This window comes from Panicum virgatum, chromosome 7K, assembly GCF_016808335.1.
Source record: "Panicum virgatum strain AP13 chromosome 7K, P.virgatum_v5, whole genome shotgun sequence".
Classification (NCBI taxonomy): domain Eukaryota; kingdom Viridiplantae; phylum Streptophyta; class Magnoliopsida; order Poales; family Poaceae; genus Panicum; species Panicum virgatum.
The window spans coordinates 37,739,740-37,757,365 of NC_053142.1; positions in this window are offsets into that span (position 1 = coordinate 37,739,740).

Below are 17,626 nucleotides of genomic sequence, written 5' to 3' on the forward strand. Positions count from 1 at the left end.
CGGACTTGTACACCTCGCACCTTGTAATTTTACCCCGAAACCGGCTGTAAGTGAGCTGTAAATGAGTTGGAGGGGGAATTTAGGAAAACCTGGCCGAGGGCTAGAGGTATAAATAGCCCCCCTCCACAGTGTAAAGGGTGGAATTTTCTTGGCCATTACTGGAGAATTTAGTTTCTACTTTCATTGCCATTTTCATATGTTCATGCTCCCTATTTGGCCATCTAAGAAGCTAAGATCCCAACATCTCTCTTCTAAGAATTCGATTCAGAATCTTGCGATGTCCCATGAAGTTGCAAACATAGGAACGGCACGCGCTGCAGCTCATACGTGGTCGGCGTGCAACCGTGCCATCGGGAGATCATTCGCGACGCAGACTCACCGCGTAGATGAAGACTACCCCAGGAAATCCCGGAAGCAAGACGCCATGCGCCATCCTGAACTCGTCTTCTCGAGCTCTGCTTGCCCAGTTCTCGCGAACGAATGGTGCCGAGGTGTGGCGCGCGACCGCATTGGCCTTCCAGAGCCAGGCGGAAGGGACTGTACCGGAGGGGCACGGGACGGGTCTAGACTCCTCCAGAGGCAGCTCGCCGGGGACCGAGAACCTCCTTCCTCTGCACGCTATCCCGTGGCCGAGCTCACGACGACGTGCCGGCGTCAAGAGTGGCGGCCAGGTGGGCGGTGGGGAGAGGCGAACTGAGCCAGGGTGGACGGTAGTTCATATACCGTCAGGGTGGACGGTAAATGGAATACCGTCCACCCTAGGCGATATATTAGCCCTTCGATCGAACCTGACTAGCTGAGATTTACGACCGTAAGCCACCTTCCTCACTCGTCGGAGTCCACGGCGGGCCACCTAGGCCCCCGGTGGCCGCGCGCCGCGCGCATGCGGCATGCCGGCCGCCTCAGAGCATGCTGCGGCGAGCCGGCGATCTCGATGCTCGATGACGCGCACGTTTTGCTCTCTGTTGTTGAACGCCGTCCAGGCGCCGTCGGACCGCGCCACCGCGACAGCGTCCACCTTGCGCTCCGGCTCCGGCGCCGGCCGCCTCGTCTTGGCGATCCGGCTCCCGCTTCACCGGCTCTACCGGTCTGCCGCCTTCCCTTCTTTGCGGGAGCTCACCTGCTGCGCCCCTTCCTTATCCAGTTGGCAATTGCCAATTCAAAATAGGGAGCACCATTTGCTACCTTTCAAAGTTTATGAAGGTCCAACATTTGAGAGGATTTTAAAAGACAAATTTTCGATTAGGGAAGAAATCTGATTCACCATCGATTTGCCAGTGCATGAATGCGTAAAAAATGACCAAAAGGAAATCATGATTCATGTAGTCAGGAAATTGATTTCCTCGTAATTGTGCAGAATTCTTGTCCTAATGTGATGTGTAGATGCAGAGGTGAAAAGCATATGTTGGCATTGGCAGGTTGTGCTTGGCAGGTGCAACCTTGCTCATGCCTACGGCTTGCTTGATGCTGTTGCCACTGTCACCGGCAATTTTGTTTGCTACACAATTCTGTACTAAGCTTATCAAGTCCTGATGCTGTCAGCAAACACTGAATAGTTATTTGTCTAGTGGTGCTGTGGGTTCACCCATTTGTCCTTCAACTTGTTAAATTTAGAAATTTCTGTTACTATACCAGTCACTAGGCCACGTTTATTATTGCCAATTCAATATAGGGAGCACCATCTGCCACCTTTTGAAGTTTCTGAAGGTCCAACGTTGGGAGGATTTCAAAAGACAAAATTCTGATTGGAGAAGAAATCCGATTCAACATGGATTGTATTCGTACCGCCTGGCGTCTGCTACGACTAGTCATCCACGGGCCGCCGCTCCGCTCACCGCCGCGGCCGTCGTTCGGAGCGGCGATTGAGGGCAAGAGACGGAGGAGGAGTGACGCGCCGGGCCAATTGTTTTTTTTAGGGGGCCGGGCCAATTGCTAAGCCGCGGAGGCCTTGGCCCATGGGCCGAACATGGTGTGTTCGGCTTATACAGTGTCGTGTTGTACGGCCCATGAAGTCCACAGGCTGATTTAGTAGGCCGCTAAAACAATAAGGGGCCGCTCCGCTCGTTCACCACCCACCGCGGTTTTTTTATTTTTTTATTTTTTATTTTCGTTTTTTTAAAAAAATATATATTTTCGATTTGAAAATTTACAGAAATATACCCGGCCGCCCCGCTGTCGGGCGGCCGGACCTGGCCGCCCGGCAGCGGGGCGACAGGGGCTTTTGTGAAAAGCCTTTTGCTCAAATAATTGCGCGGAGGTCCCTGGGCCCGGCAGCTGGGCGGCCGGCCCTGGCCGCCCGGCTGCTGGGCGACCGGCTCTCCCACCCATATATAAGGGTTGGCTGGTTCCCCACCCCTCATTTGCATCACTAAAATTTCAGAAACCAAGAAAAAAGAGGGAGGGGGAACAGAGGCGAAGCCCTGCCAGATTTTCGAGCCGGTGACTACATGTAACCAAAATTCTTCTACGCTTTACTAATAGATTATGTTGTAACTATTTTTGTTGAAACAGTAGATTAGCAATCAATTTAATTATTGTTAGGAGTGTGTAGCGAAAATGGCCTCTCATGTCATATTTCAATATAAATGTTTTGACGATTGATGACACACGCAACACTTGAACTAATGTGTTTGCTTAGATGATATACTCAGGCTTTTAGGTTCAAGTGATGACAAAGAGAAGAGAGGCGAAGCTAGGCCCGAAGGGCCGCCCCTAAAAGAAATCAAGTCACCGGTTGAACCGACGCCAAGCAAATTACACACGTCGGTGCATTGACTTGAGCACGTCTGGGAGTTTTAGTATCACCGGATGAACCGACGTAAGGCAAAATGTACTCATCGGTGCAATGACAGAGATGGCCTGCGGGCTAGGGTTTGGCACCGGATGAACCGACGATAGGAAGTTTGAATACGTCGGTGCAATGGCAGAAGCAGACCAAGGAAAATGCATACATCGGATGAACCGATGATGCACCGGTTAATGGCGTCGGTGCAGTTGTCCAGAGAGTTTGTTTTTCAAGGATCAGAGGACAGTTGCACTCACCGGTTAAACCGACGCTAACATTACATACACCGGTCGATTGCGTCGGTTGATTGCCCGTACACGTAACGGCTAGTTTTCAGTGGGCAGTTTAGTATCACCGGTTAAACCGACGATGGCGATTTGGGGAGCATCGGATTAACCGGTGTTAAGCACATTTCTGGCAGCTTTTCTCCAACGGCTATATTTGCTTGTGCTGCCTATATATACCCCCAAGGCCGCACCATTTGAGAGGGCTGGAGTTCAAGGAAGTATACAAGAGCTAAAGATCATCTCCAACCACCATAGAGCTTCATTGTACATCATATAGGCTTAAGCACACTTGTGAGAGTGCTTAGTGCTTGTTTAGGCTTAGTTCTTGAGAGAACTAGCTTGAGAGAAAGCCTTGCTGCGGTAAGCACCTTGTGTACTCGTCGTGTGACCCTCCGACTTGGTGTGGAGTGGCAACGACACTTTGTGCGGGGAAGGAGGCCCCTACTTGGTGTTAAAGCTCCAAGATAGTGAAGACGGTGCCGTGGTGACGCTTCGAGATAGATGGTGGCGGTGACCTCGTCTTTGTGACTTGGCGTCACTTAGCCTTTGCTTGTCGGGAGCCTTGGAGGCGTGGCAAGACGGTGATCAAGCGAAGAGACTCGGCATCACACTTGTTCTTTGTGAGCAAGTGGCCGTGGACGTAGGGAGGGACTTTGGTGTCCTAACCGAACCACGTTAAATCGTGTGTCTTGGTGTCTTCATGGGAGTTTGCATATCCTCTCCCTTACCGCTTTACTTACCACATTACGTTTCCGCATTTACTCTTTCTTGCTTACCTTTACTTTCCTAGTTAGTTTGATTAGGATTGGCTATAGGTTGCAAGTCTTTTGGGGTAAGTAGAGGGTAGCATAGATAAACCTTAGTCATAACTAGCATGTGTAGGACGTGTTAGGTTTATCTTATGCAATTAGATTGAGTCCTAGGATAGAAAAGCGATTAGCGACCCTATTCACCCCCTCCCCCTCTAGGGTCGGACACCCCGGTGATCCTTACAGAGTGATTAATGGTACATTTAGGTGCAGTTACTTGTAATGATTAGCGTTGATACAGTACATTTAGTGTTAGATTAAGTATTAGAAAGTACTAGAAAATTGTTAGAGAAGTATTAGAAAGTCTTAAAAATTGGAAGATAATAGTAAAAAAATTTAGAAACTGCTAGAAAATTGTAGAAAGTATTTTGTGGAAACAGTAGTTTAGCAATCAGTTTAATTATTATTAGGAGTGATTAGTGGTACATTTAGGTGTAGTTACTGATAATTATTAGCGTTGATATAGTATATTAGCAATCTGATTGCTCACTTGTGATTGCCAGGGCTCTACACCATGGCATCCTCAGGATTCACCTACATTCCATGGAGTAAGGTGACGGAAACAACCCCCCAAGGAGTCCAGGTGACTATGTGTTTTTACAGATCCTTGTGCAAACTAATGAAATCAAGGGTTTTGGGGGATGACTTTGGCAAGAGATTCTTCATGTGCGAGAATTACGAGTACGACCCGCCCAAGCATTACGGCAAGGACCGAGCAAAGGTACTACAAAACACTATCAGAGGTTGTCACTTTCAGATCTAGTAATAACTTCTAACATGATTTGGGGAAAGACTCCACCGCTTCTATGTGATTTCGTGCAGTGGTTAGACACCGAGCAATCTCAGCAGGATAAGGATCACGTGGAGCGTCAAGCAAGGTGGGCTGTACAAAGGTGGCAACGAATGCTGCATGAAGAACAGATGGAGGAGAAGCGCAAGAAAAACCAGGAAGAGATTCAGAAGAGGATTGCAGAAGTGGAACGTCATAAGGCAGAGGAACGTGAAGCTGATAGGGAGAGGAAGCAAGAGAGGGCCCGCCGTGCTAAGGAAGCAGGGTCTCAAACCTTTGATCCTTTGTGCCCATGGAGACCACTCTGTGATATTGAGCCTTTTCAATCTTTTCTTTCATGTAGTTAGTGACCTTATTATAAAAAATCACTCCTGGATTATTAAGTAAGACAACAGCTGCCTGGTACCGCTCTCTGAAGTACCTTGTGCATCCGTACATGATAAACTCAACTATGCCAACAAGAGGAAATCCACGAACATGACGCATTGCCATATTGTAACACTCTGCGTGGTTGGTTGTCTCAATCCCATATCGACGACCACCAGTGTCGTATAGAATTGACCACTTCTCCTTAGGTGCATCCTTAATCCACTGTGTGAAAGGTCTGCCGCCGGAACGTCTCCGGCTGGAGGTTGAGGCATGTTCCTTTAGCAGCTCGGCGCACATGTTATCTAGCACCTGCCACAATGCATCAAACTTCCGCTGCTGATTCTGAGTGCACAATCTCTTGAACAAATTCATAAGTTCCTTATTCTTGAAGCGCTCATAACGGTGATGGAGTATGCCAACATTTTCAATCATCTTGCACAATATGCTGCACATCACGTAGATACCGATGAAAAGAAGCAAGATTGTTTCCAGAAAGGGTTAAATACTGAGTTACTCATGCGTTTAGCAGCGAGAACATTTAGCAGCTACAGTGACTTGGTCAGTAAAGCTATCCTCCAAGAAGATGCGATGCTGAAGCATGAAAAGGCGAAAAAGAGAAAAAAATCAACTATTGGGTCCTCTGGGAATGCTGTGCAACGCCTACACCTGGTGTCCACTAGCTTTTCCCAAACTCAACATCAACTACGACAGGGGATTCCTGAACTTGTGGCTCCTCCACAGTTGGAGCAAAAGAAACCCGTATTGCAGCATGTTTTTCGCTCCCACTCTGATCCGTGCAAGCATCACCTAGCCGAGGGTTGCCATCACTCGGAGAATATCGGTTACACTCCACCCAAGCCGAGAAAAGGCTCTAGCAGTTCAAATAAGAAAAAGAAGGTGTCTGATATTAAGGAAGGCTGTGTGAGTTACACCACTTGTGAGGACGTGCCAGAAGGGGAACACGTGATGGTAGATATATTTTCCCTCAATGATCATCCAATTAGGGTTCTATTCGACTCTGGTGCTTCGCATACATTTCTTAGCAAGGCTTGTGCAGATAGACACGGATTAAAAATTGAGTGCATGAATACTTCATATAAAATTCAATCCCCAGGTGGTCAAATAATCACAAACCAAATGGCAAGAATGGTACCAATCAACTTGGCTGGGAGAATATTTCCGACCAATTTTATCATTCTCCCACATCAAGGGATTGATATCATATTGTGTATGAATTGGATGAAGGCGCATGAAGTTGTGTTGGATACTCATGCGCATGCTGTTCATATCAATTCAAGTGCACATGGTTCTACGGTGTTACTTTTGACCAAATACAAGGCACACAATACAACCATAAATAAATTGGAGGGTAAAAGCTTAGAGGAGATACCTGTAGTGTGCGATTATTCAGATGTCTTTCCAGAGGATTTACCTGGACTGCCACCTGATCGGGACGTTGAGTTTGTTATTGAACTTCAACCGGGTACAACACCTATCTCTAGAAGGCCATATCGGATGCCACCAAATGAATTGGCAGAACTGAAGGTACAATTGCAAGATCTACTGAATAAGGGTTTCATTCGTCCAAGCTCATCACCGTGGGGATGCCCAGCTTTATTTGTGAAAAAGAAAGACCAAAGTTTGAGGTTATGTGTTGATTACCGGCCTCTAAATGCAGTTATCATCAAGAATAAATACCCATTGCCTCGCATTGACATTCTCTTTGATCAGTTAGCCGGAGCTAAGGTATTTTCTAAGATAGATCTTCGATCCGGTTATCACCAAATAAAGATCAGACCTCAGGACATTCCAAAGACTGCTTTCTCCACTCGCTATGGTTTATTCGAGTACCTAGTCATGTCTTTTGGATTGACTAATGCTCCAGCTTATTTCATGTATCTTATGAATTCGGTTTTCATGCCTGAGTTGGACAAGTTTATTGTGGTATTCATTGATGACATCTTGATATACTCCAAGAATGAAGAAGAGCACGCCAAGCACCTTCATATTGTTCTTCAACGTCTACGAGAGCACAAGCTGTATGCAAAATTCAGTAAATGTGAATTTTGGCTTAAAAAAGTTCCTTTCTTAGGCCATGTCATATCTGCAGAGGGTATTTCAGTTGATCCAGGAAAAGTTCAGGATGTGTTGGATTGGGAGGCTCCAATATCAGTTAAGGAAATCCGCAGCTTTCTAGGATTAGCTGGGTATTATCGTCGATTCATACCAGAGTTTTCAAAAATTGCTAAACCTATGACCGAGCTACTCAAGAAAGGTGTCAAATTTCATTGGAATGGCAAATGTGAAGAGGCTTTCCATACTCTGAAAAAGTTTTTAACTTCTGCACCTATCCTGGCTCAACCCGATACGTCAAAACCATTTGACATATATTGTGATGCTTCTGGTACTGGTATTGGTTGTGTCTTAATGCAGGAGAACCGAGTGATTGCATATGCATCTAGGTCACTCAAACGCCACGAGGAAAATTACCCAACTCATGATTTGGAATTAGCTGTTGTAGTTCATGCTCTGAAGATATGGAGGCATTATCTCTTGGGTAGTCCTTGTCGCATCTACACTGACCACAAGAGCCTTAAGTATCTTTTTACTCAACATGATTTGAACATGCGCCAAAGGCGATGGTTGGAACTGATCAAGGATTATGAACTTGAAGTGCATTATCATCCGGGTAAAGCGAATGTAGTTGCAGATGCGCTAAGTCGCAAAGCTCACTGTCATTGCATCTCAGCTATACCATTAAGCGAGTCTCTTTGCTTTGAAATGGAGAAGCTGAACTTGAGCATTGTACCACATGGCACACTGGCCCATCTAGAACTCACTCCTACTCTTCGTGATCTAATCATCACAGCACAAAAGAAAGATAAAGGAATAAAGGAAATTCAGAGGAGATTATTAGAAGGAGATTCGAAAGTAAGTTATTTTCACCAAGATAGTGAGAATGTGTTATGGTTTAAGAATCAATTAGTGGTGCCTAAGGATTTTGCACTCAGAAAGCAAATTCTGGATGAAGCTCATACCTCTCGACTATCAATTCATCCTGGTAGCAACAAAATGTATCAAGACTTGAAACAACAGTTTTGGTGGACTCGGATGAAAAGAGAGATTGCCAAGTATGTGTCAGAATGTGACATCTGTCGTAGGGTCAAAGCTAGTCATCTCAGACCAGCTGGAATGTTGCAACCCTTGAGTATTCCTGAATGGAAATGGGAAGACATCAGCATGGATTTCGTTGTCAGTTTACCTCGAACTCAAAAGGGTTATGATTCAATCTGGGTCATTGTAGACCGCCTGACCAAATCCGCACATTTTCTTCCAGTTAGGACAATTTATCGAGCAAAGAAGTATGCCGAGCTGTATATGGATCACATCCAATGTTTACATGGAGTGCCAAAGACTATCATATCAGATGAGGGACCCAGTTTGTTGCTCGCTTCTGGGAACAATTGCATACTTGTTTAGGAACTCGATTGATCCGCAGCTCAGCTTATCACCCTCAAACAGATGGCCAAACGGAGAGAATTAATCAGATTTTAGAAGATATGCTCCGTGCATGTGTTTTAGCCTACCCGCAGAAATGGGATGAATGCTTGCCATTAGCTGAATTTTCTTATAACAATAGCTATCAAGAAAGCATTAAAATGACACCATTCGAAGCCTTATACGGTCGTCGATACCGTACACCTCTGAATTGGTCTGAAGTGGGGGAAAGAACTATCTTTAGACCTGACATGGTTAAAGAAGCCGAAGAACAAGTTCATCTGATTCAAGAAAACTTGAAGATTGCGCAATCCCGTTATAAGAGTTATGCGGATAAGCGACGTGATCCACTTGTTTTTGAAGCTGGTGACCACGTCTATTTAAAAGTATCACCTTGGAAAGGCGTGCAAAGATTTGGGATAAAAGGAAAGCTAGCTCCCCACTACATTGGTCCATATCCAATTGTCGAAAGGTGTGGTCCTGTAGCTTATCGGTTGAATCTTCCAGCAAAGTTTTCGGCAATTCATAACATCTTCCATGTATCGCAACTCAAGAAGTGTCTTAGAGTTCCAACTGAAGTAATTGACAGTGACACCATTCAGTTAGAATCTGATCTCACTTATCCTGAACGTCCAATCAAGATACTTGATCGCAAGGATCGAGTTACTCGTCGCACAACCAACCGATTCTACAAAGTGCAATGGAGTAATCACTCCGAAGATGAAGCTACTTGGGAGCAAGAAGAGTTTCTAAGATCCAAGTATCCGGACTTTTTAAACGCTCATCAAGGTACTTCTCAAATGCCCCATCTCATCTTATACGTTTTCTCGTGCGTGAATCTCGGGACGAGATTCTTTTAAGGGGGGAAGGCTGTAACACCCCAGTGTTAATTGTGATGCTAATCATGTGCTTAACCCGCTAAAGATGGACTTAAGCTCATCGTTAGCATTAATCGAGTTCGCGTGGTAAAACATTGTTTAGCCGCGTTCGCTCTCGTTTTTCTCCCTAATCCGAGCTTCGAATCAATTTTCGCCCAAAAGCAAAGTTGTAGACCTTCTATCCCTCTACAACTTTTATTTTGACCAAATTTTATGTTCCTGTATGAAATTTGGAGTTTTGGGCAGTCAAACTTTGATCAAAATCATTCAAACGAGTTCAACATTGGTACTGTGCATCCCCGGTTAGTCAGTGCACCGCCGGCCATTGACGTTGGCGTCGCCACGCGTCGTGCCGACAAACCTCGCCCGTCGTGCTCCTGCACCGTCCTTATCCGCACAGAGTCGTGCCCGTTTTCGCCTCCCCGTTCCCCATTCCTCACCCCTGTGGAGCACGCAGCCGAGCCGAGCACGAGCAGGCCGTCGCCGGTGTCCTCTGGCCGTCCTCCGCCGCCATCATCGCCACCCGCTCGATTCTCCGCGCCCCAAGCCGCTCCACCTCGCCCACCATCTCCTCCGCCCGTTTCAGAGCTCGTTTGAGCCAACCCTAGGCCGAATCAGCGCCTGCGCCACCGCTGGCCGCCATTGCCGTCGCTGGAGCTTCGCCCCTCCCGTCGAACTCCCTCTCCCGGCCCTCCTCAGCTCGAATCGAGCGCGCGGTGAGAATCCTCGCGAACTCCTCCTCCTCACTGACCTTTTCCCCCGCGGAAATCGCCGCCACCGTCGCCGGCTCACCGTCGCGCCGCCGCGGGCGCTCTGCGCCGCCGTGCGCGCCGCCGCGGAGCCACCCTGCGTGGGGTCGCAAGGTGCTGCCGCGCGCCCCTAGGCCGTCGGGCTCCCCTGGCCGTGGTGCTGCTCCGCCCGTCGCCGACCGGCCTCGCCGCCGGCGAGGAACACCGCGCCACCGCCCCTGCCCGCGAGCAGCCGCCGCCCCTGGTCCTTGCGCCGCCGCGCTCTGCCTCGAGCCGCCGCCCTGCGCGGGCCGCGCCCGTGCTGGCTCCTGCGCGTGGGCCTGCCCGCGCCGCCCCGCTGGCCGGCCGGCCCAAGCCGCCGCCGCGCGCGCTCGGCGCACCGCCGGCGGGCGTGGCCGGGCAAGCGGCAGAGCGGAGCAGGGGAGAGCGCCCCCCCTCCCCTCTCTCTCTCTCTGTTTCTATGGCGAGTGGGGCCCGCGAGTCAGGATTTTAGGGTAGTTTTATTTCTTTTTGTTGATTTTGGCTGAAATCTTCCAATATTCATAGAAATTCCTAGAAAAATCCTAAAAAGTCAAAACCAGTTGCATTAGCTTCGTAATTTCATGCTCTATTTGATAGAACCATGAAATGGATAGTTTCATCACTTATGATAGATGGTTTTGTTTGCACTTGTTTAATGGTAATTGAGACCGAGAGCACCTCCTTTCGGACTTAAAGTTGAACTGGATCTGATCAATGCACCCTCTCGTCTTCTTTGATGGAGACACTTTAGGCTAAAAAGAAACTTAGAACCAAACCCTGTCGCCGCTTTCCACCATCCCGTTAAACCCTAGTTGAAGCGGCTGTTGGTAAAGTTTTGTCCGTGCAGCCTTTTGTGAGTTTTGCATTGTACTGCATTGTATTGCGTTGCATCATTTCATGAGTTTCATGCATAGCATATTTTACTCGTGTAGACGCTGAAACCGACGTCGTCTACGAGCTGATTGCCGAGCCGGTCCAGGAGCCTTTCGCAGGAGAACCGCAGCCAGGAGAAGTTGTTAATCAAGCTTCCGGAGAAACCACTAACCCTGCTGACCTGCAAGGCAAGCCCCGGTGCATAACCCTTAATTTCAGTATTCAATGTTTGTTATATATTTTATTGTGCATTTAGATTTCTAGGAGTTGATTGGAACCTTAGATGCATGATCCCTAGGTTTCCTCAGTCGCTCTACTAGTATACAGGTCGTTAGTACTGCAATGCTTAATTAGGATTCGGTAGAAGACAATTGATTCCTGTCACTCGCGAGATATAGGTCTTGTTACTTATGAAAAAGTTCTGGAGTTTGAATCTTTGAGAAAAAGAAAGGAAAAATGGAGACCGGGCGGAGATGGATTGGTTATGGATATGGAAGTTATGGAAAATCAGCCTCCGTCTGTGTCGATTGAGGACCGTACCGTTGTTGGCACTATTGATCGAGGATTGAACAGTACTAACCGCATGCCGGGAGTAGGAGGTAGTCGAAACCGGTAAGCTCAGTACCATATGTGCACCGGTAGGCGGACTTGATACTGTCTTCACCAGTGGAGCTAGTATTCAAACTCATGGCTGACCCTTCGTTGGTATCGGTGGGGCTAGCAGTCTCGGGTCACAGGGCAGTTCGCCTATTCGGTGTGCATATGTGAAGGGTTGGTGTGTATAGCCCGACGGGGCATATACGTGCCGTGTTGGTTAGGTCCACCTTGCAAGGTTAAATCGAATCGATTCGCCGTGACTCGCGGATATGAGAACCTTGATCTCTCTGTCACATCATAGTAAAGAAGTGGAATAAGTTTGAACTGAGAATGTTTGGCTGTGGTAATCTGAAAAGATAATGTGATCAACCATGCGTGCTCTAGATGTTGGTGCAAACCTAGTTGGTACCTGATAAATTTAAATTGAGCTAAAATACTGAAAGTAAGGATTCACTGTTAGTAGCTTTTCAGCAAAATAACTCCAGAGCCAAACAGCTTTGCATGTCTAGATAATGGGCTAAGTATACCCATAGTCGGGTAAGTCTTGCTGAGTATTAGAATACTCAGGCTTGTTGCTGCCATATATTTTTAGCAGGTTACGTTCCGGAGGACTCCGAAGAGATCTACGCCTCGTGGATCGGTCAACCACTTCCTCCGGGTTGGTCGGTTGTGTGGGTCCCGTCTTCTTCGTGAAGTTCGGGCAGGTGAGCCTCACATCAGTGGGCAAGGTGTGAAGCTCGTATTTGTCTGCGACGTTGGTTATCGTATTGTTTTGAAGCTTGTTTCAAACTCTAAATTACTTTCCGCTGCGTTGAACTCTGAAGTTTAATTTGTAAAACTGGCTTGTAACCACTTGTTGTAGTTTAAGTTAGAATTTCTGTTAAACTCGAGTTGTAAATGGTTTTGAACGCTTTTGCTGCCGGTAATCATCTGTGCTCGTCTTTTGGCGAGAGTTCCTGTGTAATCGATCCTGGTTACAGCAGGCGGTCTGAATGTACTGGTTGAGTGCAGTAATCCTGGTTTAAGTTTAAGTGTTAATTATTGCACTTGATGGGTATTATTTGGACTGTTCTGTGACACTGCCGCCCCGCCCGTTTGCAAGGCGCGGCTCCGCCCTTGGCTCCCGCAAGTCCGACAACTCCATCGATCGAAGGTGAAATTTTTTAACTAAGTCTTATTTAATTACAATTTAGTTACCCTTAGATTAGTTTATTATAGGTTTGTCGTGGACGCCGTAGTGTAGTGTAGGAATGACAGTAATTTAATTTTTTAAAGTGTTAGAATAACATGATGTACTTCTAGGAAATTGAAACCAATAGATTGTATGCACATGATTGAATGCATTGATAATTAACTTTGTTTAATTGATGTTTCTGAGAGATTTTGAAGGAAGTTTTATAACTACATTGCAAGTACATGATTGTATGCACCCGTTTGTTCACTGTTTTGAACTGATAAAATGACTTTTTCATACCTATTATTAGAAATTTGAGATCATTATTTTGTGTCGTTATTTGTATTGTGATTATATATAATTATTGCATAGGAATACTGATTTTATTTGAGTTCCTTTTATAACATTGTTTTTTGTTCGCGGGTGGGTTATATAAAAATTGTTTAAGGATGTTCCGTCTAATGTACGATCATCTGATGCATTGTGTTCCCAACATATCTCGTGAGTACGAGACTTTTGGCCAGAGGTATTGGTCTTGTAAGAATATTGAGGAAGTCCAAAAGGCAGGTGTAATATCACAGGTATATATATATATTTAATATTTTTTCTAGCTTTTTAACTTTTCTTACAATTTTGTTTCGTTTCTTGTTTATGAAAGCACGCATTTCAGGAGACGAATAGTCATTTTTGTCATTTCCATGAGTGGATTGATATATCCATCAGTCGTCGTGATCAGTAATATGTGGCGTGGTTGAAGAAGATGAATGAGAATGTACGCAAGTCCGGCATTGACAAGGCAAAACGTGGCAATGGTAGTGGCCGTAAGTAATGGATGTCATAGTGGTCTGTTTCATTCGAATCAGTCCTGCTGTCTTGAATAAGTTACGGTCCTTCCCGATCAATATACTGCGTGTTTGTTTCGGAAGCCTTTTCTGGCTCCCTATGTAATATTTTTTCTATGTGCTTTGTATGTGTACTTGTTGTACTTGTGGAATTTATTCTCGTTCGTAATAAAACCGTGCATCGTTCTCTGAATAGTTGCCTGGAGCACATCGGTAACACATATCGCCGTTTTAGCAAGAGTGAAATTTGAATTATATATTTTTGATTAACTATCCAAAAAAATTGAAGTATAAAAATAAATTTATTTACTAGAAAATCAAAATTTTACCAATAGCCGACAGATCTTTTGGGAAGTCGAAACGGCTGGACTGTCGGCCCAAAAAGACTAATCGACTCTTCAGAAGCCGACAGGCCTACTCGGTGCCGACAACACCCACGAGTACAGGGTGCCACGGTGGCGAGCCACGTGGAAAGTCGGCTGCCCAGAAGCCGATAGGGACTAATCGGCTCTTGAGGAGCCCACAGACACTTATTTTTTATTTTTTTTCACTATTTATTTCTTCGATTAATTATTAAAACAATATTATTTAAAAAATCATTTTTTTCGAAGGAAAAAATTCATTGGATTGGATTCGGAAGACTGAATCTGACTCCCTCCACCACCTCCTCTCTTCCCGTCTTCTCCATCGCGAGGGCGGCCGCTAGACGACGACCTGCTGCGAAGCCAAGGGAGAAATCAAATCTGTAGGGAGAAGCGAAGATGATCTACCGCAACTGGTCGCTGCTTTCCTCGACGATCGTCATCTGGGGCGGCGTCACCACCGCCGGCCTCGCCGGGATCTTCCTCTTCGGCGGCAAGGTACTGCTCCAACCCGAATCGCCCATATCTGTCCGTTTCCTTCCCCGTCTTTGCGTTGTATGAGCATGATCTTTCCATTGCCCCTGCGTGTCTGCTCGTTAGATTGGTGGTATAAAGCTTTTGGATCCGCTTGATGCGAAGGTAGGGGATTCCGGTGTCCTGACCATTACGAACCCTAGATTCGGGGCAGATTTTGGGTGCGATAGAGGTATACAGTATACTCTGCAGAGTCAGATTCCTTTTTTCAGCTTAGGGCCAGCAAGTCCTGCTTTCAGGCGGCTGCTATGTAATTTTGGGTTGCGATGTGGGTCAGGTCAAATTGTCGTGGAATTTTGTGGCATGCCTTTTCATATCGAAGGATTTTAGGATGCAGGATTAGATTATGTTGTGCCTTGTATATTTAGTTGATTCTGATGATTGGGATGTACTCCGACCTTGTTCGGTTATTTCTTGGGAGATTGTCGCTCTACATGCTTAAAGAGTTAAAGTCTTCAAAAATTGAGTGCCAATAATTAGATGTTCTTATATTGTATTTTGTACTTGTTGGATGAGTTAGTGGGCATTCGATCCAGTTTCATTTTCTTGGACTATGGGTGTAGAGGACAGTAGATAGAGTCATAGAGATAAGCCTTACATGTATGTTTTTCTGGAAGATTAGATGCTCGCTGTAGTCTTTTTTACAAGTTTCTCCTTATGTTTTCAACTTTCATCCTAGCAGAAAAAAAAAACCTGGTTTGCCTATTTGTAGAAACACAAATAATCAATCAATATGTTCTCGAATGGAGTAGCCACCAGTTTGAGTAGAACTATGGATGCATTTTGAACTCATGAGCTGTGTATTATCCTAGAGCACTACATTTTTTACGTCCCCGATTAAGATGGTACTTATGCATTCTGGTGAGTGGCTGAAGGAAATTGATGGTGTTCATATTTATTTTATAAGTTTGTGGATGTAGTAAAAGATTGCCATATTGACTGAGACACTGATTTTTTATTTTATTCTTTATTTTTGAGTTTTGATGCTGGGAGTTTTGTAGATGTAAGGATTCGGTTCATAGTTGGCCATATAATTGTGTTATATACCAAGTGCTAGGTTAGTCGATGTGTCATACATGAGGTCATCAAAGACTTGGGAAGCAATTAGATTACTAAATACTCACTCCTCTTCTTCATTACTTGGAAGATAAATTAATCACTCCACTTCTTCATTACTTGTAAGATAAATTAATCTTGTTTGCATTATAAGACTTTCAACATAGTAACTTGGTTGGCTTCCCATGGCTGCCAACTTGTCCAAGCTGGTGCAGTCAGCTATCCTTTGGATGTCATGTATAACAGAGAGGTGTTGCTAACTTGCTATGCATTTATCTCTTTAAAGAGCTAGGATTTAATTTTTTTTTTCACATCGCTTCTTCATGTGACTCTTAAGAGCATCTCCAGCAGACTTCCTTCCTCTCCCCAATACCAAAAACCTGTCCTTTAGGTAATAGGAGGTGCTCCAGCAGACTACCAATCCCATCGCCAATACCAAATTTTTTTTGGCAATCATCAAAACACACCTCCCTCTCCCTCAAATGTAGGGGATTTCTCCCTCCACCCTATCCTTTGAGTAATCTGCTACAGCAGTGCTACCAAAAATGTAAAAAGTATTATTGATAATGGAGAGAGAAAATATATAGAGTATGAGAGATAAGTAATCTGCTGGAGATGCTCTAACGTTGTACATTGGTTTGTATAAAAATCATACTTTCAGATTGCTGATATACATGTCTTTTAACCTTGATTGTGGTAGCAGACACTTTGTAGCCCTCATTTTTTTTTAATTTTGTTGCCAGCAGCTACCCTAAAACATACGAGTTCTCACTGATATAACTGTGTTCTTTCATATGTTGGCAGGTGAAATTCCAGAACTACCTTTGTCGTGAGGGCGAGAGGCTTAGGCAGCAGGACAGAGCCGCGATGGGCCGGAACTAGAGAGGAAGCCTAGCTCGATCGATATGACCGGAGCATCATTTGGATTTTACGAGAAACCTGCCTCTCTAGAAAACAAATCCCCTTCTAGAATGGAATCCTTGTAATGGCTTTCCCTTTCCGGTGCCAAACGTGCCCCATGATAATAAATTTTGACTCTGATTTCTGTTCGTTGTTCAATTTGCACCCTGTATAAATCATTGAGAGCAACTCTTTTTCCTTTTTGCCCGAGGTTTGTCAAGGCTTATGTGCTTGTTTGGCATCTGACTTGTGCGACATGATAGTTGTGCAACTTGGCTTGATACTCTTAATAAAGGTTGATGCGATTGACCGGAACCACAAAATATCTTGCTACCTTGTGTGTTCAGTTAATCAGTTTGGTGGGGGTGATACTGACACATGACCTGGAGGCTTGGTTTTGACGCTTGTGTGCTTGTCCAGGCGGCCACTTTGCCTAACATATTCCTCCTACTGGTGTCTTGGCTATACCTGGTTCTGTGCAATTTAAGCCATGTTGGCTCGTCCGCTCCATGAGTGTACAGTGTAATGAATTGCTTGCGGCTGAGGGCGTCCGCAGTGGTCGACGACGTCGCTACTCGCTAGCTCGGTCTGACGTGGGGGAATAAATAGAAGAGAGAGAATCATCGCTAGCGACCAACAAATCGCCGGTCGATTTCTCGTTCTCCAATAAAACGAGTGAATGGCAGATGGGACCGGTAGGAGGGAGAGAATAGAATAGTTTTTCTTTCCTCCTCTCCCCTCCATGTCACCTGGCTACTTCGTCACAGCCGCTGCGGGTGCCCTGAAGTGCTGCTGCAGCAGCAGCAGGATGCCAGTGTTGCTTGCTACTGGCACTTGCGCAATCCACTGGAGCCAATCCTCCGCTCAAGTTGCAATTCGCCAGCCCGACAAGATAGCACGCGAGCACGGCTGCCGCCCGTGTTTTTCCGTGTGGGCTGCGCGTCCGCGTCCGCGCGCCCGTAGAATGTAGAGCGGCGCACGGAAGGGTGCACGGGCACGGCCATGTCTTTGTCCGGGCGAGCGACCTGACGGAAGGAAACCGGGGGGGGGGGGGGGGGGGGGGGAGCGCGGCCGTCAGTTTGCGGGAAAGCCTCGGTCGCCG